This window comes from Neovison vison, chromosome 12, assembly GCF_020171115.1.
Source record: "Neovison vison isolate M4711 chromosome 12, ASM_NN_V1, whole genome shotgun sequence".
NCBI lineage: Eukaryota > Metazoa > Chordata > Mammalia > Carnivora > Mustelidae > Neogale > Neogale vison.
Window position 1 is genome coordinate 16220950 of NC_058102.1, and position 23189 is coordinate 16244138.

Genomic DNA, 23189 nt, shown 5'->3' on the forward strand with positions numbered 1-23189 from the left:
TCTTTCCACAGTTTGGTGACCATGGCCATTGCTGCTATAAACATTGGGGGTACAGATGGCCCTTCTTTGCATTTATTCTTGATTCTAAGTCTCCAGGTTACGTTTGCCCACAAAAACCCTTATAAACCATTATGTGTTTTCTTTAAATTTGACTCTAGAAAGGAAGGTATGACTACCTTTTATCTATCTATCTATCTATCTATCTATTTTCGCTATCCCATGTTTCCTCTTATGATCCAAGAGAAAAAGAAGAAAAAATTTCCTTTGTAACACACTGTTATCTGCACATATCCTTTCTTCCTGTTACAGGGGCAGAAGTGTTTTTAATCAATGTAAGGTCAATTCCTCACTGTGTGTTGAATCCCAGCCCTTCTCCTCTCATCAGGTGTAAGTAATGATGATGGATCCTTGGGATGGAAATGGTGCCGTGAATACGTATTTAGCTGTAGAAGACTACTGACATGGGAAACTGTTAACAATGTACTTCATTCCTTGGTGGGCATCCATATTTACCTCTGGTATCCTTTTCCTTCTGTCTGAAAAAGGACTTCCTTTAACATTTGTTGGAGTATAGCTCTGTTGGTGATGAATTCTTTCATCTTTTTATATATCTTCATAAGTTTTTATTTTGCCTTAAAATTTTTTATTGAGATATTATTCACATAACACACACTTCACTCATGTAGGGCATGTTATTCATTGGTGGTAAGTGTAGTCACAGAGTGATGCAGCACCCATCACTACAACTTAATTTAGAACAAATTTTCATCACTCCTCAAATAGCCTGTACCCGTTTGCCATCACTCTCAATTCCACCCTCCCCTTGAACCTTTCAGCCCCTGGCAACCACTCTTCTACTTTTTGTCTCTATATATTTGCCTTTTATGTACATTTCATAGAAATGTATCATAGAATACATGGAAGAAAGGATTTACTCCTGCTACTTCTCATGTTTGTCTGCCATCCCCTTCTCAGAAGATGAAAATAGATTTACCAAAGACTATTGACTTTAATGCATCAGCAGTAGTTACTTCTAGGTCATAGCTCAAAACATAGCTCAAAACAAACATGAATACAATAGAATATTATTGGACAATAAAGAGGGATCAAGTACAGAGTGGGTGAACCTTGAGTACATGCTAAGTTTAAGAAACCTACTGTATTTCTCAGTGAAGCTGGTTCTACTGAGCTACTTCACTGAGAAATACAGTAGGTTTCTTAAACTTAGCATGTATTCAAGGTTCACCCACTCTGTACTTGATCCTTCTTTGTTGCCCAATAATATTCTATTGTATTCATTTTTGTTTTTGAAAGATTTTTGTGGTGGGGAAATGATTCTAGGTTGATACTTGTTTTCCCCCCACCTTTTAAAGTTTTAGGTATGTTGCTCTACTTTTTTCTCACTTCTCACTTTATTGTTTTCAAAGATAAATCTATAAATCCAATAAATCTTTTCTTTGTTCCTCAATATATAAATACCTTTTACCCTGGCCACTCTTCCTATTTTATCCCTGCTCATTTTTCATATTCATATTTTTTCATATTGATATTTTCTATATTTCACTGGTTTTGAGCAATTTTATTATGATGTGTCTTGATCTGTTCTTTTTGATATTATTTTTAATGGAACTTCTTAGATCTGTGGACTTATACTTTTCATCAAATTTAGAGCATTTGGGCTATTTTTAAAATATATATGTAATTTTGCCCTAACTTCCCTTCACTCTACCTCCTTCAGGTCTTCAGTTTATGTATATTAGAACACTTCAGCTTACTTGCTAACTCCAGGATCAATGTCAGTTCTAAGTTTGCATCAGTTGGTTGATCATTCTCATTATGCACCAGACTTTTCTGTCTGTTCATGCCTGCTAATCTTTGATTGAATGTCAGACATTGTTACTTTTACCTTCTTGATTGCTGGATAGTTTTCTGCTCTTATGAATATTCTTGAGCTTTTTTCCGGGACACAATTAAGTTACTTGAAAATAGTCTTGCCCTTTCAGATGTTCCTTTTAAGCTTATTTGGTGGGACCAGAGTAACATTTAGTCTAGGGCTAACTATGCTATTTCTTCTTCCTGAAGCAAGACCCTTCTAAACACTCCACCCAATTCCCTGTGACTTATGAGATTTTCCAGTTGGACTCCTGGGAATAGACACTCCTCCCTGCTTTGTGAGAATGCATTATGCTGTTCTCTCTAATTCTTTTGAGTGGTTCTTTTCTTGGCCTCATGTAGTTTTCTACATAGCTATCTTGATCAGGTATCTGCTGAATACTTAAGGAGAACCCTCTGCAGATCTCTGGAGTTCTCTTTCCTCTCCAGGATTCTGCCCTATCCTGGTCCCGTTGGCCTCCCCAGATTCTTAGCTCTGTGTCTTCAACTCAGAAAATTCACTGGGCACTGCCTGTGTTTCCCCCCCTTGCCCCAAAGTCTGGAAGTTCTTTTAAGACAATAAGCTAAGAAAACCATTGGCCCACTTTGTTTGTTTTCTATCTAATCTTCATTGCTTAATGCCCATTGTCTTGAAAAGCACTGTTTGATATATTTTGTCTGGTGATATTGGTTGTTTCTGAGGGTGGGGGTGGGGGTGGGCAAGGGTGAATCAGTTCCTGTTACTCCATCTTAACTGGAACTAAAAGTCCTCCATCATGGAGTTGTAAATCCAGAAAAAAGATCATTAGGACAGCTCTTTTTATGGATGCACACAAGGCTGAACAGATTCCTGTGGTCTAGATTAGAAAGAACACTGAACTTGGTGGATGCTGTGTTATAGTCTTAGTTCTATTATTAACTCATTGTATGCTCTTGGGTAATTTGCTCAAGAAAGAAAGGATTTACTCCTGCTACTTCTTGTGTTTGTCTGCCATCCCCTTCTCAGAAGATGGAAATAGATTTACCAAAGACTATTGACTTTAATGCATCAGCAGTTAGTTCCTTCTAGGTCATAGCTCAAAACTGACTAGACATATGAAGCTGGCTTTACTGAGCTACTTCACTGAGAAACCAAAAGTTGAGATGGGGTGTCTGGATGGCCCAGTGGGTTGTGTCTGACTCTTGATTTCAGCTCAGGTCATGATCTTAGGTCCATGAGATCAAGCCCCACATGGGGCTCTGTCCTCAGTATGAAGGCTGCTGAAGATCCTCTCTCTCTCTTTCCCTTTGCCCCTCCCTACCCCCACTTGTGCATGTTCTCTCTCTAAAGAAGGGAAGAAAGAGGAAAAAGGGAAAAAAGAAAGGAAAGTTACCAGACTGAAGGAAATAACCAAATCATCATTCAGTATGACCACTGAGTATAGAGCTGATAGCCCTCTAGACCTCATTTAATAGCTTAATAGAGCAGTGAAGTACACAATATTTATTAAAAATGTCTACCCAAATGGTTAGTAATCTAAGCTCTCTGAAAATGTACTTAAATTGAAACACACAGATATCAGAAAAGTCAGTTAATAGAACGTGCTGTATGTATATGTAGAGCCATGATGGTCAATAGCAATCTTTCAGGGGCGCCTGGGTGGCTTAGTGGGCTAAAGCCTCTGCCTTTGGCTCAGGTCATGATCCCAGGGTCCTGGGATTGAGCCCCGCATCAGGTTCTCTGCTTGGCAGGGAGCCTGCTTCTTCCTCTCTCTGCCTGCTTCTCTGCCTACTTGTGATCTCTCTCTCTCTCTCTGTCAAGTAAATAAATTAAATATTTTAGAAAACAAATGGCAATACTTCAGAGGTGCCCCATAAATAACCCCCACATACACCTTTGCTTAGTTACTCCCAAACACGTCACCCTGTTTGTTTTATTCAGAGTATTTGTCACAATCTGAAGTTAACTTGTTTACCTCTTTCTTCTTGCGGCCTATCCCATGCCCTTACTCCTACCACTTGGAGTGAGCTCAGAGAGGGCCAGAGCCTCCTTCACTGCTGGATTTAGTACTTTACACAGGACCTGTCACAAAGTAGGGCCTCACTGAAGATTCACTGAATTGTTGGCTAGAAGAACAAAGCTCCAGTAGGAATTCAGTACAGCTAGGATGGAGCAGGACAGCATGAAACTGAACTTTCAACCAAAGATCAGTTCTGACATAAGCTATGTTCATTTATATAAGAAGTATTCAATGTGGACTGACACTGTTGGAAGCTCTGGGCCATATGCCAGACCTTGGACAAGTCACTTAAACTGGGCCTGGGCCTTATTTTCTCCCCCTGCAAGTGGACACATTGAGATCCACCTCACAAGATAGTAATGTATGTAAAATGACTGCACACTACAGTGGTCTACATAAATGTATAATATTCTTCACTACTTTAATATAACTTTATTTTGAATTTCTAACCCTTCTAGAAAGTCTTCATGACCTCAGTCTGGGAAGACTTAAATGGTATCTATATTTATTATATAAGCAACTATAGTGATTTTCCTTTATCTTATTTTCTTTTCTTTGGTGGGAGCATCCTAAACATTTTGAATTTTCTCAGGGAATGATGAGATGTCTTCATCCTCTCTTGACACCTCTCTCTGAGATACAAGAGTGTAGGAGTCCAGCTTGGAAGTTGGCCACTGGGGAGGAGAAGAGGAGAAAGGAAAAGTTGGTGTTTGCAAGTTGCCTTGGTTACAGGTATCACCTCCCTTCTGATGAGGGCCTGCCCTCCAAGAAAGCCTGGTTTTAATTTCCCCCTTTGAAATGGGAACTGGACATTGTTGCCAATTTAGATTTCACTGGTCAGCTGTTTGGCAGATTCTGGTCCCCTGAGGCTATTTTTGTTCAGGCTACCCACTGGCCGTTTTGCAGCCACGATCCATTAGTCCAACAGTTCTGATTTGGGTTAGGATGAATGGCCTTAATACTGCTGCTCACTAATCACCTTGAAAAGAACCACTCAAGCCATAACTGTGGGGTGGGGAGGGTGTCACCCCAGAAAAAAAAGTGATGAAACCCTATTCTACTGGATGAAACACTCTGTGTTTTGATAAATGCATTGCATGGTTGGGATGTCACTAATATTCTTACAAGTGGAAGGGGAACTGGTGTGGGGAAAAGAGTGAAGATACAGGTGTGAGAGGTTGTGAGAGCTGGGGTGACATTGGGGTGACACAGATGGGTTGGTTGTAAGGTTTAGGACAGGTTCATCATCTGCCAGATGAAGTTTGCTACCCAAGTTCCATCCCTGGAAGTGTGGGGAGCTACTTTTGGGGCAGTGTATCAAGGGAAGGTTTTGAGGGCCGGGTTGACTTGGCAGAGAGGGACCTGGAATGATGTAAATATGCAATCATAGAGCTAAAGAGTAGAGATAAAAGTAGAAGCAAGAAGGTAGACCAAGACACCAAAATTAGGGAAAAAGTGAGACATATGTTGAACTGATGGGACTTAAGAATTATAGCTGGGCAGAGAGAATGAATGGTTGGTGATGAAAAAGGGGGAGAAAAGGATTTCAAAAAGAATTTAAGGGCAAGATGAAAGGGGGAGAAGCTGCTATTCAAGTATCTGAATCCACAGATGCTGGCTATCTGCTAGACCATTTCTTGGATGGAATCCCGGATAAATTTTTCTTAGGTGTACTGGGAGTGGGGACATGGCTTCCTCATTCTGGGAAGTCAGGCCAAACCATGCTTTCATGAAGGTGATGTTAATACATGTGACAATGCCTTGTTAACCATAAAACAGTTCGAATGTTAGTGATTATTGATGTTTACTCTATGATAATAACAAACATGTGTATTATTTCCCCTTCGGCCCCTGAGAGGATCCTTTCCTGCCAGCTGACCTCAGTCAAGTCTACCTCCACCCATCAGAGAGGTTCTAGTGGTGGAACCTACAAAGAGAAGGAATCAGACCCTTCAGCCCTCTCCCAAGAGTCCCTTTTGCCCTCATGCAAAATTGGAAGAAACTTGGAAGGAGTGGCCTTTTCTAAGCCAAGAAACTGTCCTCTTGAGCCCTTTCTCCAGAGCAATGGGGCTCTTCTCATCCTACATCCACATAACCAAAAGGGGCCTTTGAAGGAGTCTTCCAAGAACAAAACAATTTCCTGGAAAATGACTTGTTATCTTCTCAATTAGAAATACAGGCATTTGGCAACTCAATAGCAGCCTCCCTTGCTAAAATGAAAATAAGAAATTTCCCCACCCTGTCCTCATGCAAAGCGCCAGGCACTATCATCAGTGATAATTAGGTGAATACATTCAGTCCCACAGCAGTTGAGTAACTTGTCCATCTTCCCACAGTTAATAGGCTTACAAGTCAGGCTCAGGACTTCAGGCCCCATGTGGTTTCTTTGCCTCTAGAATGGCATTCTACCTTTGAGATGTTGTCTCAATGACCACCCCCCACCCCCATATACTCATCCTATTTCTGGAAGAAAACTATATGTCTTTTGTGAACCATGATCTTTAGTATTAAACAAAGCATTTAAGTCTGAGGCATATTGTGAATAGTGTTTAACATTCCTGAACTTGAGATCTGGCCATCTTGGCCTGCTCCCTTTGATGGTAAGTTAAACATCAAGGCTATAATAATAGACTCTGCTTGTCTTAATAGAGAATGAAAGCTGGGCATTTTGCACGTGCACAGGAAATTCTTTTAAAATAACCAAGTATCAGGAGTTTATTTTTTATTCTTAAAGTATGAAGTTGATTTATCTTCAAAAGTTACTCCCTAGAACTCTTCTTAAACAGTGTATTTTTCAGATGGCTGTAATGTTAATGTCTGTTCAACTAACATAAGTAAGACACAAAACCCATCATCTTCTTTTCCCTGGATCACTGGAGAAGTTTCCTAACTGGTCTTCCTGCTTCTTCTCTGCCCATCCTGCCCCTCTCTCTCCAACTTTTACTGGTCTTTTCTTTACTCAGTACCTATTCATTCAGAATGAATGTCAGACCAGTTCACTCCTTCCCTGTTTTATTTTTCTTCATTCATCAAAATGTTTGTGGAGCCCTTACTGAATGCCAGGAGCTGTTCTAGGTGCTGGGAATATATTGATGAATAAGACAAAGATTTCAGCCCTAGCAGGTAAGACAGATAATGATAATGTAAACTTAATAAACAAAGGGGAAGAAAAAAAGACTGTAAGGAGATGAAACAAAAGGAAGGGGGAACCAGACTGCAAGGGTTGAGGATGAAGTAGGGAAGAGCCTTTCCAGTTTTAAAATAGGGTGATCTTATTAGACCACATTAGGAAAGTGTCATTTAAGCTCAAAACCCTCCCATGGCTTCCCATCTCACCTAGAGGAAAAACCAGAGGCCTTACAGTTGCCTTATAATTGCCATCCTACAAGGTCTAGACTCCCCCCCAATTTCCATGACCTCCTCTCCTTTACTGTCTCCTTAGATCAGTGGTCTTCAAACTCTAGTGGACATCACCTTGAGGACTTGGTAAACCACAGATTACAAACACTAGTGAAATCCAAATAAAGTCTCTGTGTTAGTAGAGTTGTATCAATGAATAGTCTTTGTTAAATAAGGTGTTAACATTAGGGGAAGTTGAGTATAAGAAAAATCTTTGTACTAGCTTTACATTTCTTCTGTAAATATTAAATTATTTCAAAATAAAGTGTTAACACTACCCCCCACACACACTTATAACACACTGCTGGTTCCACCAGAGAGTTTCTATTTCTATAGGTATGGAATGGAGTCTGAGAATTTACACTTCTCTAACTATTCCCCAGATAATGCCAATGCTGCTGGTCCAAGGGCAGAATTTGGAGACCTAATGCCACTCACATCTAGCCATGATGATCTCCATGGTCCTCCTAGAACAGCCCAAAGACTCCACCCTTGGGCATCTGCACCTGCTTTTCTCCCTGTCTGAATTCAACTCCCTTCAGAACAGGGCTTATAAAGTACCTTCCTCACCTCCCCCAGGTGTCTATTCAATAGGGAAGACTGCTTAACCAATTGAAAATAGTTAGCTGTTCATGTCTTCTGCCCATTTCCTGACTGGATTATTTGCTTTTTAGGTGTTGAGTTTAATAAGTTCTTTATAGATCTTGGATACCAACCCTTTATATGATATGTCATTTGCAAATATCTTCTCCCATTCTATAGGTAGCCTTTTAGTTTTGTTGACTGTTTCCTTTGCTGTGCAGAAGCTTTTTATCTTGATGAAGTCCCAGTAGTCCATTTTTGCTTTTGTTTTCCTTGCCTTTAGGGAGGTGTCTTGTATGACGTTGCTGGGACTGAGGTCACACAGTTTGCTGTATGTGTTCTCCTCTAGGATTTTGATGGATTCTTGTCTCACATTTAAGTTTTTCATCCATTTTGAGTTTATCTTTATGTATGGTGTAAGAGTATGATCCAGTTTCATTCTTCTGCATGTGGCTGTCCAGTTTTCCCATCACCATTTGTTGAAGAGACTGTCTTTTTTCCACTGGATATTCTTTCCTACTTTGTCGAAGATTAGTTGACCATAGAGTTGAGGGTCCATTTCTGGGGTCTCTATTCTATTCCATTGGCTTATGTGCCTGTTTTTGTGCCAATACAAAGCTGTCTTGATGACTATAGCTAATATAGCTTGAAATCAGGCATCATGATGCCCCATGCTTTGGCTTTCTTTTTCAACATTCCTCTGTCTATTTGGGGTCTTTTCTGGTTTCGTGCAAATTTTAGATTGTTTATTCCAGATCTGTGGAAAATGTCAATGGTATTTTGATAAGGATTGCTTTGGATGTGTAGATTCCTAGGTATCTTATGGGTTTGGGAACAATTGTAAATGGGATTAATTCTTTAATTTATTTTTCTTCAGTCTCATTGTTAGCATATAGAAATGCAGGGGGGCACCTGGGTGGCTTAATGGGTTAAGCCTCTGCCTTCGGCTCAGGTCATGGTCTCAGGGTCCTGGGATCAAGCCCTGAATAGGGTTCTCTGCTCAGCAGGGAGCCTGCTTTCCCCTTTCTCTCTGCCTGCCTCTTTGCCTACTTGCGATCTCTCTCTCTGTCAAATAAATAAATAAAATCTTAAAAAAAAAAAAAAAGAAATGCAACTGGTTTCTGTGCATTTATTTTGTATCCTGCCATGTCACTGAATTGCTGTACAAGATCTAGCAATTTGGGGGTGGTCTTTTGGGTTTTCCACATAAAGTATCACATCATCTGCAAAGAGTGAGAGCTTGACTTCTTTGAAAATTTGAATGCATTTTATTTCTTTCGCTGTTTGGTTGCTGAGGGTAGGACTTCTAGTACTATATTGAACAATGGTGGTAAGAGTGGGCATGTCTATTGTGTTCCTGTGCTTAGGGGAAAAGCTCAGTTTGTCCCCATTGAGAATGATTCTCATTGTGGGTTTTTGTGAGTGGCTTTTATAATATTGAGGTGTGTTCCCTCTGTCCCTACACTTTGAAGAGTTTTTTTTTTTTTTAAAGATTTTATTTATTTAACAGAGAGAGAAATCACAAGTAGGCAGAGAGGCAGGCAGAGAGAGGAGGAAGCAGGCTCCCTGCAGAGCAGAGAGCCCGATGTGGGGCTCGATCCCAGGACCCTGGGATCATGACCTGAGCCAAAGGCAGAGGCTTTAACCTATGGTTTCACTTTGAAGAGTTTTAATCAAGAAAGGAAGTTGTATTTTGTCAAATGCTTTTTCTGCATCAATTGAGAGGATCCTATGCTTCTTGTCTTTTATTAGTGAGATCTATCACATTGATTAATTTGCAAATGTTGAACCACCCTTGCATCCCAGGAATAAATTCTTTTAGTGTACTGTTGGATCCCATTGGCTTGTATCTTGGTGAGTATTTTGGGCGGGGGGGGGAGTCTGCTTACTCCTCCCCTTCAGGATTCCCTGCCATCTTGGCTGCTGCTTTTTTTTCTCCATAGACACTCACCACCATGTGACACAGTATATATTCTGTTATTTGTATGTTTTTCTATCTTCCTTCAACTCTTCCCAGAAATGTAAGCTCCTGAAGGTGGCTTTTCTGTCTCATTCTCTTCAGTAGTTAGAACAGTGACTCATCACAGTGTGAGTTCAAAGACCATACATTTACTAGATGAGTGAAGGGATGAATAGGGCAAAACAGCTCTCAAGAAATGGCATAGCAGCATCCATGAGAGCTCAGATTCAAGAGTCTGAAAGATTTGGGCTCAAATACCTACTCAGTTCTATATAATTTGTTTCATCTTGGGCAAAGTACTATCCTTAACAAAAATTGAAGGGAGTCCCAGTTATACTATCTCATAGGGAATGTAAAAATTCAGTGCCATAATATAGGAAAGCACTTAGCACACTGGGGGACATAGAGTAATCTCTTAATAAATGTCAGCTAATAATGTTTTTGCTTTGCAAATTTGTAGGGCAAATTTAAACAACCAGGGCCTTGGTTAAAATTCAATTTTACATGGAAACCAGTTCCTTAGAGTTGGTGAAAAGTAAATAATGCTCCTATAGGCTATTTGCACCCCCTCCCACCTTTTCCTGCCAATTCGTATTGTTGAGACTTAATTCCCAAGATGATGGTATTAGGAAGTGCTGCCTTTGGGAGGGGGGTTAGATCATGAGGGTGGAGTACTTGTGAATAGGATTAGTGCCTTTCTAAGGGGCTGAAGTGTCCAGAGTTTTCCTTTCCACCTTGTAAGGACACAGAGAAAGAAGTCCAGTGAACCAGGAAGTAGACTCTCACCTGACCCAAATCTTCCATCTCTGATGGAAGATTTGGGTTTCTAGAATGGTGAGAAATACACTTCTGTTGTTTATAAGCAAGTCAATATACAGTACTCTGTTATAGCAGTCTGGATGAACTCATACAAATGTAATGGGTAATATTTAATCTACTAAGAGAGGAAACTATTTTCAAATACTCTCAAGCACTTTCAAAGTATGTAGTTGGTGTTCAAATTATATCTATACATATTCCAAGTCATTCTATGTAACCATTGAAAGTAAAACCCCTAAGGATTGCTCCAGATCACAAGTGGAAATGCCTCAAATGAAATTTGTTGACCGAGCTTATGTTAAAAATTATAAAAATATATTTTTATAGTATATTTGTAAATATATAAGCTTATATATTAATATACTTAATATTTAATTAATGTGTTATATTCTGTTAATATCAACATTAGACCACATCAATGTTATAATACATTTTAATAAGGTATTCTTATGTACCACTTTAAATCAATATAAATGTTAGTATGTAATCCAGTTAGTTTATATATCTCTATTTGTAAATATTTGAATTTATTTATGTCCCTTGCTCTTTTACCCTTTGCACGTTTGTTTTGTTTCTTAAATTCAACCTATGAGTTAAATCATATGGTATTTGTCTTTCTCTGACTTATTTTGCTTAGCATTATACTCTCTAGCTCCATGGCATTGCAAATGGTAAGATTTCATTCTTTTTATGGAATATATATATAGTACATAATATGTACAATACACATATATGTATATACATATATAATATGCATATATAATACATAGTATACATATATACAATATATAATGTATACATAATACATACATATGCATACTATATATAATATATGTAATAATACAATACATATCATATAATATATAAGTATATAATACATAAATACATGATAAATACATAAATATATATTTTTTCAAAAATCTAAAAGATGTATAATATATACAAAAATATACTTTTTCTAAAGAGGATATATAGATGGCCAACAGACACATGAAATGATGCTCAACATCACTTACCATCAGGGAAATCAAAACTATGATGAGATATCACCTCACACCTGTCAAAATGGCTAAAATCAACAACATAAGAAACAACAGATATTAGCAAGGATGTGGAGAAAGGAGAACATCTTTTACTGTTGGTGGGAATGCAAATTGGCACAGCCACTCTGAATTTATTTATGAAGAGTAAATCATGTCTCATGATTGGAAGTTCAGGTGGGGTTTAGTCTTAATTAACACAGCTTGCACAGCTTAATTAGCACAGCTCCTTGCAATCTAACCAGCAAGCACTTCCACATTACTTAACAGGTGCACTAGATAACCCATTATCTGGGGACAGATGTATCAACTTGGATCTTCTTACCTTTCCCCACTATTCGCCTTCCAACACTCAAATCCTGGCCACCAACACTTTAATAAAAACTTCATCCATAAGTGACATTGTGGTCAGCAACCTCAGACCAGGAAAAGGTGAATAATAAACTGGCTACCTCTGGCTTAATAACTGTCAGTGGAAAACTCAGAGACACAAGTTTAGTAAAGAAAAAAAGTTAACTTGCAACAAAAGAAGGGAGTCAGGCTCCACTAAAACTGGCTTTCTAAATACAAAACACAAAGGTATTTAAAGAACAAAACCACAAGATCATCAAGGTCACCAAGTATGCGTCAGTCTGTTCATGGTGGGGAAAAACCAGCATTCTTGCATGATTATCATATGAAGAAAGGTTGTGACATATCTTCAGCTAACAACACTGCAAAAATCATGAACACAGTTATTTTTGCTAAGGGTCTCTGTTAATGTGGAAAGGCTCAAGCCTTCATTCGTTTGGGGGACCAGAACCAGACACAATTTTTTTATTACTTTCAGGGTGCAAAGTTTGTGTGTCTGCTCTCCCCCCAACTATGGAATATGTGGTGCATGTGTATTAATAATTTTGATGTGGCAAGATGTCAGCTTTTCTTCCAGAATATTTTCTTAGTTACAGAGTTCAACTTCTGCTCAGGATATATCTCTCGTTCCTGATGTTTTTAATGGGTGTCCTGTTTTCCTCAACTGGCCACCCATTTAATTAACAGTAGCTGCCATTTACTGAGTGCCCACGAAATGCCAGGAACCAAGCTTGCTGTTTCTGTGATGACAGCTAATATTTATCGAATTTCACTCTGTTTCATGCTCATGTGTTCTAAACACTTTACATGTACTATCTCACTCAATGTTACAACCACCCATAAGCTAGGAGCTATATAATCTCTGTTTTGCAGATTAGGACACCGAGGCTCAAGAAAATAAGCAACTTCCCTGTCATCACACAGCAGGCAAGCAGAAAAGCTGAGATTCGAATGTGACCTCTGAGCCCCAGCTATACTACGCTATGCTGCTCCTACTATACTTCCATGTTATTTTATTAAATCCCCATGCAACCCTACAGTGTGGGCATTATTACCCTCGACATGGTTTCATTCATTTGCTAAAATTATATAGAAAATGGAAGCAGGGAGTAAGTCTGGAATATTTGTCTCCATAATTTTCCAGTACACTCTCATGATGCCTGTGAGACACCCAGATTCCAGCTGGCTACTCTGTGGCCTTTGAACAGTCCACACGGGTTGACCGGGTAATGTATGACTCACTTGGGCCCTCACCCCAGTGCTCAGGCCCCATGAGATGGGTGGATTCCTTGAGAGCATTGGGAGTAAGGATGCAGGACTTCTCTTTTATAAAAGAAATCATTATCTTCTGATCTGTTTTATATCTGGATTCAGTTTGGTCTTCACTAAGAGACTTCTGTGTGCCAGTCCTGTGTTATGGGTGTGTTTTAGGGGGATCAGTGAGAGAGGAGAGAATTCCTCTCCGATATAGCTGCTTCCTTCATAGAACTCGTGATTGAAGAGCAAATAAAAATGACCCTGAGACGCAGGGGTGCACTGAACTGTATGTTCCTGATAGAAGGCTTTAGGGATTCACAAAAGTGGTACTAGAGCACCTGGACAGGTTTGGGGCATGAGGACCTTAAAGGTCATGTGGAATTTGGAGGCAAATGGAAAGATGAACCAGGCTTAGACAAAAAGGTTGAAAAGGAGGCCAGTGCTGAGATGTTCTTGGTAAAAGGGAAAAGGAAATTGGCATTTCCGGAGAATCTCTTTATGTGCCGAAGGCTAAGCTAGGCAGTCAATATATAGTATTTCTTTTTTTTTTAAAAAGATTTTATTTATTTATTTATTTGACAGACAGAGAGGGAACACAAGCGGGGGTAGGGGGTGGGAGAGGGAGAAGCAGGCCTCCTGCTAAGCAGGGAGCCCAACGTGGGGCTCGATCCTAGGACCTTGGGATCATGAGCTGAGCCAAAGGCAGACACTTAACAACTGAGCCACCCAGGCACCCCAATATATAATATTTCAATGACTCCTCAAATTAGCCCTGCAAGATGGATGGGGTTGCCTCCATTTTATAGATGAGAAAACAGGCTAGAGAGATTAAATAATTTGGTTTTGGTCACACATCTCCTAAGTGGAAGAGTGTGGTTCAAATTCACTCTTGACTGGCTGCCAAAATGCATGCTTTTCCCATACTGCTAGGATTTTATAGGATTTCCAACCTTCCTAGGAGCAACTACAACAGGCAGCTTGATTCTTAGGATGGTTAATTTTATGAGTCAATGTGACTGAACCACGGGATACTCAGGTATTTTGTTAGCTATTATTCCGAGTGTCTCTGAGGGTGCTTCTGGACGAGATTAACATTTGAACAGGTAGACTGAGTCAAACAGATTGCCCTTCCAGTGTGAGTGCCTCATCCAGTCTGTTGAAGGCTTGAATAGCACAAAATGTCTGAGAATTCATTCCTGTTGCCTGTCTTTAAGCTGGGACATCAGTCTTCTCCTGTCCCTGGTCTCAGGTTGGAATTTACACCATCAGCTCTCTGCCTCTCAGGCTTTTGGACTTGACCTGGAAGTACACCTACAGGTCTTCTGGGTCTCCAGCTTGTTGACTGCAGATCTTGGGATTCCTCGGCCTCCATAATGACATGAGCCAGAACTTTATTCTCTCTTTCTTTCTCCCACTTCCCTTTTCTCTCTCTGTCTCTTGATTATGCATATCCCCCATTGGCTCTATCTCTAGATACTACATTCCTTTCTGATTTCATGGCAAAGATACTCTGATTCTGATGAGGCCCAAACCTGGGCCATGGCATGGTCAGCATCTCCCAGCAGAAGGCAGAGAGCCCTGGCCTGGAAGCAGAGTCCTAACCCCAAGAATGTGGTCCCAGGAGAGAATAAAGCTGGTGCTGCCCGGAGAATGCAGCCAAACTCTTGAAGCCTCTGGTAGGTACAATCAGTTTGACTCTGTCAACTAACTGTATGACAGGTAGGCTCTGTGCTAGGGGAGCAGAGATACCAAAGTGAAAGAGACCCAAAGTTGGTCCTCATTCAGCTCACAGTTTGCTTTGCATGGATGGGCAAAGTGATCATTTCAATATTGGGTCACATGGACTACTATTCCTTCAGCCAGCCACCCTCTGCTTCAGCCTCCATAGGTTTGTCTCTGCCTTTAGAAAATCAACAGTCGCTGAGTGCCTGCTTTAGCATGGTCTCTGGCATCAGTCTTGTCTGTGTGATCCATTCTTTTGTAACCCTGCAGGTTACAGCATGTCTCCCCAGTGGAATAGTCAGTCACATGAACAAGCATGTCCCTTGGAAAAATTGTTCATTCCTGAATATGTATTTTCAAATAGAGGACCACAAGCTGAGTATATCCTGAAGTGAAGATTCTTATGTGCTTCCTACATTGAAATTCCATCAATTTGCTAGAGCAACTCAGTACTTATTATTGCAAAATATGGTCATAATTAATGATGGCAATAAAAGCTATTAATTTTAAATATGAAACAGTTATCAGGCCTTTCAAGTAGTAAAGAGACCGCATGATGCTAATCTAGGTATTTTAAAGGGAATGGTCAGTTGGTTAGTTTAAAAATAAGTTAATAGCCTTTCTGAGCCAACTAATGTTTATAAAGTTTGAATACTAACACATGTTAGAATAATCAAGATAACAGATTAGGTTAGAATGCAGATGTTTATAGCATTACTTGGTATACTAGTATTCGTCACACAACTTATGTGGTCTTTAAGAATCGGAATTCTTATTTTTTTTTGAGCTTTATTTTCTATTTAGGCCATGGATCTTCTGAGAAAAAGTTTTATTTAGAATGCTTCACTTCTTGTGAGGATGAGTTAAAAAAAATATGATAATGCTGATTTTGCCTCCTCAGTGGAGAAATATCTTCAAAACATATGAAGCAACATCGGTGATAAATCCTCTTCAACCCAGACATGAAGAATATACAAAAGAGGAAGAAAAGATCATGTGGGAGAATAGCGTGATACTCAAACTACATTTTCTTTCTGGCGGTCAAACTGTTAACAAAAGCGATTTTAAGGAAATCCACTGTAGCTTCGAGCCAGCAGACGCTTTGCTTTGGTTAGTCTCTAGCAGAAGAGAAGGACAGATCCCAAGTGTGACACCCACATTGGTGTCAGCAGCCTCTCCACTGCCACCACCAGCCAGAAGTAGCCGTGTTTCTCCACTACCACTGTTGGAAATGTCTCAAGTAGTCACTGTAGTGATAGTGGAGAGTATAGCACTGAGAATTTACTGGGCCACATTGTCATAACAAATAATTAAAATTCAATGGCAAATAGTTTTAGTAATAAAATGTAATAGTAAGTCAGTTGTTGATTGAACTTTAGAATCATGTTACAGACTGCTGAGTTCCACTTCAGGTCCTTCTGGCCTCACCTATCTTGCCTCAGTGCTATGATCATCAGCTCTGCAAGGTTGTTGTTGACCTACTGGTCAGTAGGTCCTGACCTACTTCCTGTAGGTGCAGCCCATTGGTGCCCAGCCTCAGTCCCATGCATGAGCTTCTCACCTCCAGCCTGGGGTTCTTGTCGACAACAAGTCACCCCTCTGGATGCCTTACTTAAGTACCCTGGAGCCCAGGGCAAATAAAGCCACACTAACCAACTGGCAGTGGAAGTTGGTGAGTCAATTCTCCTTTTCTCTTGCCACAGATAGTCCTGAGACTCAATATGTATGTCTCCAGGGGATGGTCCCACAGCAGCCAATAGCCAATTACAGTGAACTTGTGCTTATTCAATATTGAATCCTACCCTTGGCTCTCACTCTGTTGAGTTTTAAGGATAGGTCAACAAATTCTCTAGCATTCCTCCCCTCAACGGAGTTTCATTTTCCTCTATTTGAATGTGGATTGGACTCAATATCTGTTTCTAGAAAACAGAATTCAGCAGAAGTCATGGAATGTCACTCTCAAAGTTATAAAGAAAAATAAACATGACCTCGTTCTTGGGTTCTCTGTTACTGGTGGAATTGTGTCTGCCCTCCCCCCACAAATTCACATGTTAAAGCGTTGGTCCCCAGGTATCTCAGAATATGGCTGGATTTGGAGATAAGGTCTTTGAGGAAAAAATTAAGTGAAAAATGAGGCCATGAGGGTGGGCTCTGATTCAATAGGACTGGTGCCCTTGTAAGAGGAGGAAGAGACCCCAGGGATGTGTGTGCAGAGGAGACCATGTAAAGATACAGCTAGAAGGTGTCCATCTACAAGCTGAAAAGAGAGGCCTTAGGAGAAATCAACCCCACAGACACCTTCATCTTGGACTTCCAGCCTCTAGAACTACAAGGAATGAACTTTCAAAGCCACCCAGTTCTGTGGCCTGTTGTTATGACAGCTGGAGCTGGCTAATACATTTTCCCATTCTCTTTCAGATCACAGACTCTGGGGGAAGCTGGCTGCCATGACACATGGGGCTGCCATGACAGCCCCACAGAGAAACCCCTGTGGCCAGGACTGAGGTCTCCTGACAGCAGACCTGTTGGTGAGCCTGGAAATCTTGGAGGCCCAACTGACGGTGTGGAGACAGTCTGAGAGATCTTGTGCTAGAGCTACGAGGCAAAGCTGCTCCTGGACTCCCAACTCACAGAAACTGTGTGAGACAATAGTGTTCATTATTTTAAGACACTGAGTTTAGGGTAAATTGTAACACAGCAACAGAATATTAATGCCCCTCCTTTCCTGCCTCATTGCCCTTCCCTTCACCCCTATGCCCAGAGGTGGTCCCAGTGCAATGGCATACTTCATATGGACCCTCGCTTCAGGTTCTGCTTGCTGGGGGAACAGACTAAGACACTTCAAAATTCCATTCTATGGTGGTCATCGTCTGCCCTGACCCTTGGCTTTTGCTGAATACTGTCTTTTAACATCTGACCATTTGTGATTTAGACAAAATGGGTATCTAGTTTACCTTTAAATCATTTGTGATTCAAAGATGTATCAATCAAATACCTGCCCTGGGCAGGGACTGTCTTAAACTTGAGATATGATAGTCAGCAAAAAACAGACAGGTGTGTTTCCTCATGAGGAACCCAGGAGTTGGGGAACAGCCTTCAGGAAAATATGTCTGACCTAGTCATGTCAGCCTCTGAGGCTCCAGCCTCCCCTAAGTGCACGGAGTATGTCCCTGGTAGAGTCAAACATAGAACTTGTGGTCCCTTCCTTCCAGCTCTTTTTAATGAAAGGACCACTCACACATGACACTGAAGACTTTAGTCTCCTGAATGTGCAGCTCTAGGTGCCCATGTCTGCCTCCTCTACCTTTCAGTAGGTGCTTGTTGAGGGCAGCTATTTGGGAGGCCAAGTGGGACAGTGGTTATGAGGGGAACTCAGGAGTCAGCCTGTCCATCATGGCCCTTACTCACTAGCTGTGTGACTTGCCAAGGTAAGTAACCTCGACTTTCCCAGCTGTGGTGAGATAATAGTGCCTAGTCATAGAGTTGTTGACAGCATTAGCATTGATCATATTTTAATGGTGCTCAGGATGGAGCCTGGCATATAATAAACGTTGGCAATTGTTATGTGCTGGGCACTGGGGAGGGAGCCAAATGCATCATAATTCATATGCCCAAGAAGCTAATGAACATAAGGCACTCAAGGAAAGAGGTCCAGCTGTTACCGAGCCATGGAAGCCATGCCTGGGCCTGGCTGGTGTGCAGTGAGGCACCAGCTTGCTGAAGGAGTAAGTGAGGAAAACCCAGGAGCCCAGATGTTGTGGACTGAATCACAGCCATCAACAATGTCCACATTCTAATACTCAGAACCTGTGGATGTTACCTTGCATGGTAAAAGGAACTTTGCAGATGTGATAAAGTTAAGGATCTTGAGGTAAAGAGATTATTTTAGATTATCAGTATGGGTCTAATGTAACCATAGGTATCTTTATAAGAGGGAGGCAGGAGGGTCAGTCAGAGGGGAGGTGGCGATGGAGGTAGACTGCAGTGATGTGGCCATGAACCAAGGAATGCAGGCAGCCTCTAGAAGCTGGCAGAGGCCAGAAATCGATTCTCCCCTGCAGTCTCTAGTGGAATCAGCCCTGCCCTGCAAGGTGCTTGTGGAACTTCTGGCCTTCAGGGCAGTCAAGAACGATGTGTGTGGTCGGAAGCCACTGAGTTTGTGGCAATTTTGTTAACAGCAGCAACACGAGAACTAACACACAGCTCCACATTATCAGGGAACTGAGTGGTAAGCAACTGAAGCAAGTCCCCTCACAAAGAGACTTCTCAGAGGAAGGGTCACTATGCCTCTCTTGGGGGCCAGCCAGGGGCCAGCTCAATAAGCTTAGGAAGGAAGATAGCCCAAGTTTCAGGAGTGGAGGGATCCCTGCTCCCTTGCATCTCCAAGCAAAGGACCTCTGGGGGAGGACATGAAGAGTCTCCCACTACAGATAGCCCAAGCGGGTTTGGGAGAACAGGGACCAGGACATGCTAATGCCCAGAGCAGGGCCACCTATTTCCAGAGATCAGGACAGCTTGGGAATCCTTGTGGGAGACAGACTGGAACAGTGTCAGGATGGCAGTACCGCCCAGCCAAAGTGCCAAGAACAGCTCCCACACAGGCCCACAGACTCTACAGAAAGGAAGAAAGGTCTTCACACCACACCATTTGTACAGAGCAGAACTTTTATAGACTGGAAGAGGAAACTTCAGTCTCTAGAGCTAGGCAGGCTTAACTTTTGCTGCTGGCAGTTGTTCACTGCCCATGTCCTCAGGCTCATCCCCTAATCTCTTTAAGCCTAAGTTTGCTCATCTGTAAAATGGGGATAGTAAAAGTGATGTTGATGATGATGATGGTGATGATAAGTCACACTTATTGAGCACATATTACATGCTAGGTCTACTCGACATTCCAGGAACTATTTTATTGAGATTCCGTGGAAGTCCAATCCTTGGGGTGAGTTCTAGTATTGTCCCTATTTGAAAGATAATAGGACTTAACTCAGGGTGTTGAGTTTGGAGAGTTCAATGAGCTAAAATTTGTAGTGCTTGGCATGTGGTCAGGTATGCCTTAAAAGACATCTGTCTTCCCTTCCCCCCCCACCTCTGCCCATTTCCCCACTGAGATCTGGCTTCACTCAGATTATTTTTTTCATCTTGTGAGGAGTTTGAGCCCCTCCAAAGGTCATGACTATGAGTTGTCTGATGTTTTAGAGCCTTGGTCTACTTCTCCATGTCCAGCTCAGTACTGGGCACAGAGTGAGAACAGAGTGTCATGTCTGGGCTTGCACTTTTGGTGAAGAGTATGTGGCCCATGAAACTCTTTCTCAGATGTGCCTTTTTGTCCCTAACTGACCCATGAAACCCCAGGGCTCTCCTGAATGATAAAGGCAGTGATCAGGTTTGTTTATCCTTCAGAGCCCAGCAAATGGCTTTTCAGTGTGTCTGTCCCAGGTGGCCAAGATGTCCAAAACCACGTGGTTGTGCCTGAGTCTGCTGAGGCCAGATCGAAAGGGGGTAACATGGGGCATACCATTGACTGGAGCAAATGTAATGGGCTGGTGAGTTATCTGAGTATCAAAGGATATTGGCTTCTTATAAGAATCATTACATTTGCCAGTCCTTCCTGACTGGGTCCCACATGGAGCCCCACCAGCACTGTCCCCCAGAATTAGCAGGACAGGCTTCACCCTGTCAGACTGGGCCACACTTCTAGCATCTGCGTTCTGGGAAAAATCCTTTTCAACCTGAATTCTCATCAGTTGACAAACCTTGTACTGTCATCCCTGATGGGTAAGACTGTGAGAAAACCTATCACCTCATTAAGGGCACAGGTTAACTGAGGGTGATTGATTTTCCATAGCTCTGAGAAAGCTTACAAATCCTTTGTATAAACACTCGTTCGACAGGGAAAACAGTTTTCCCTTCTTCTGTTGAGGGCAGCAGACAGAGTAAATATTGACAAATGGACAGGTTTACTTTCCTAAGAACCCTGAGGCAGGTAAATGGGGCAGGGGAGAAATGCTTTGGTTGAGTCATTATCAACAGAGGGAAAACCATTCATAGGGCACCATCTTTGATGTGGTCTTTGGTGTGACCAGAGTTTTCCGAGGCTGAGGGTGTAAGTTGGAACTTTATAAGGCAGGGGTGTTCCGCCCTGACCAGGCAGCAAGATCATCTGGGCCTTGACACCCCCACCCCACCCCTAGGGACTCTGGTGTGGGAGGCCTGGGGTGGAGCCCTGGCGTCCATCTGAATGTTTACAAAGTTCCCCAGTGGCTTTGATGTCAGCCAAGGCAGTGAGCCTGTCTTAAGAGAAAAATGTTTTTGCTTAGGATGACCCTTGATCCCCAGCCATCCCCCAAGTGTAGGCATTGCAAAGATATTACCTTAAGCTAATGTTATACTTAACTACTGAATCACTGAACACTGCATCAAGGACTAATTACATATGTTACAGTGGCTAACTGAACATAATAAAAAAAAATATACAGCTTATACATTGCTGGGAAGAAAGTTCTCTCAGATACAAAGACAGAGGCCCAAATTGACTTCCACAGACCCTCAGAATACAATTCAAATCCTGCCAGGCCCTCCTGCCTCTTGAATGATCCCACCTTGCTTTGCTCTCCCTCGCTGGGGCACTTCAGGCTGACTGTCCTGATACCTCCTTTCTTTCTGCCCCTCCACATGCACAGTTCCCTCCCTCCCACAACTCTCTCCATCCTGCTCCCCAGAAGGCCTTCTCCAAACCCTACCCCCAAAGGGGTGCCTTGTTACTCTTGTTACTCTCTTTGCTCATAATCTGTTCCTTCTTTCTTGATCAGCATGCCTGGCTTTGTGTGTATTGTTTGTCTTCCCCATGACACAGTAGTTTCACGGGAGCAGGGATGCTGTTTTATTCTAGCATTGAGGAATCCTAAGAGCCTCCCGGAGTTCCCGGCTCACCGTCCACAGTCATCACTCGGCATCAGGGAAATACAAATCAAAACCACAATGAGATATCACCTCACACCAGTCAGAATGGCTAAAATCAACAAGTCAGGAAATGACAGATGCTGGCGAGGATGCAGAGAAAGGGGAACCCTCCTACACTGTTGGTGGGAATGCAAGCTGGTGCAACCACTCTGGAAAACAGCATGGAGGTTCCTCAAAATGTTGAAAATAGAACTGCCCTATGACCCAGCAATTGCACCACTGGGTATTTACCCTAAAGATACAAACGTAGTGATCCAAAGGGGGCACGTGCACCCGAATGTTTATAGCAGCAATGTCCACAATAGCCAAACTATGGAAAGAACCTAGATGTCCATCAACAGATGAATGGATAAAGAAGATGTGGTATATATACACAATGGAATACTATGCAGCCATCAAAAGAAATGAAATCTTGCCATTTGCGACAACATGGATGGAACTAGAGCGTATCATGCTTAGCGAAATAAGTCAAGCAGAGAAAGACAACTATCATATGATCTCCCTGATATGAGGAAGTGGTGATGCAACATGGGGGCTTAAGTGGGTAGGAGAAGAATCAATGAAACAAGATGGGATAGGGAAGGAAACAAACCATAAGTGACTCTTAATCTCACAAAACAAACTGAGGGTTGCTGGGGGGAGGGGGTTGGGAGAAGGGGGGTGGGGTTATGGACATTGGGGAGGGTATGTGCTTTGGTGAATGCTGTGAAGTGTGTAAACCTGGCGATTCACAGACCTGTACCCCTGGGGATAAAAATATGTTTATAAACAATAAAAAATTAAAAAAAATGTTTTCTTTTTTTGTCAATGATTGAATTAAAAGTTTTTTTTTAAATAAATGTTGAAAGAAATTTCAAAATATTTAAAAAAAAAAAAGATCATTTGTGTCAGATTTGGCCACTCTTTTCAACCCAACACACGCGCGTGCGCACGCACACACACACACACACACACACACATACTTGCTCACACACAATCTCCACTGGACAAAACAATAGGAAAAAAGGAAAGAGTTTATTCTATTGTTAGATTGAAAAAGTTGAAAATATAAACCAAGGGGCATTAACACTTTAAGGAAATAACTTTTCTTAAAAGATTTTATTTATTTGACAGACAGAGATCACAAGTAGGCAGAGGGAGGAGGAAGCAGGCTCCCTGCTGAGCAGAGAGCGGGATGCAGGGCTCAATCCCAGGACCCTGGGATCATGACCTGAGCTGAAGGCAGAGGCT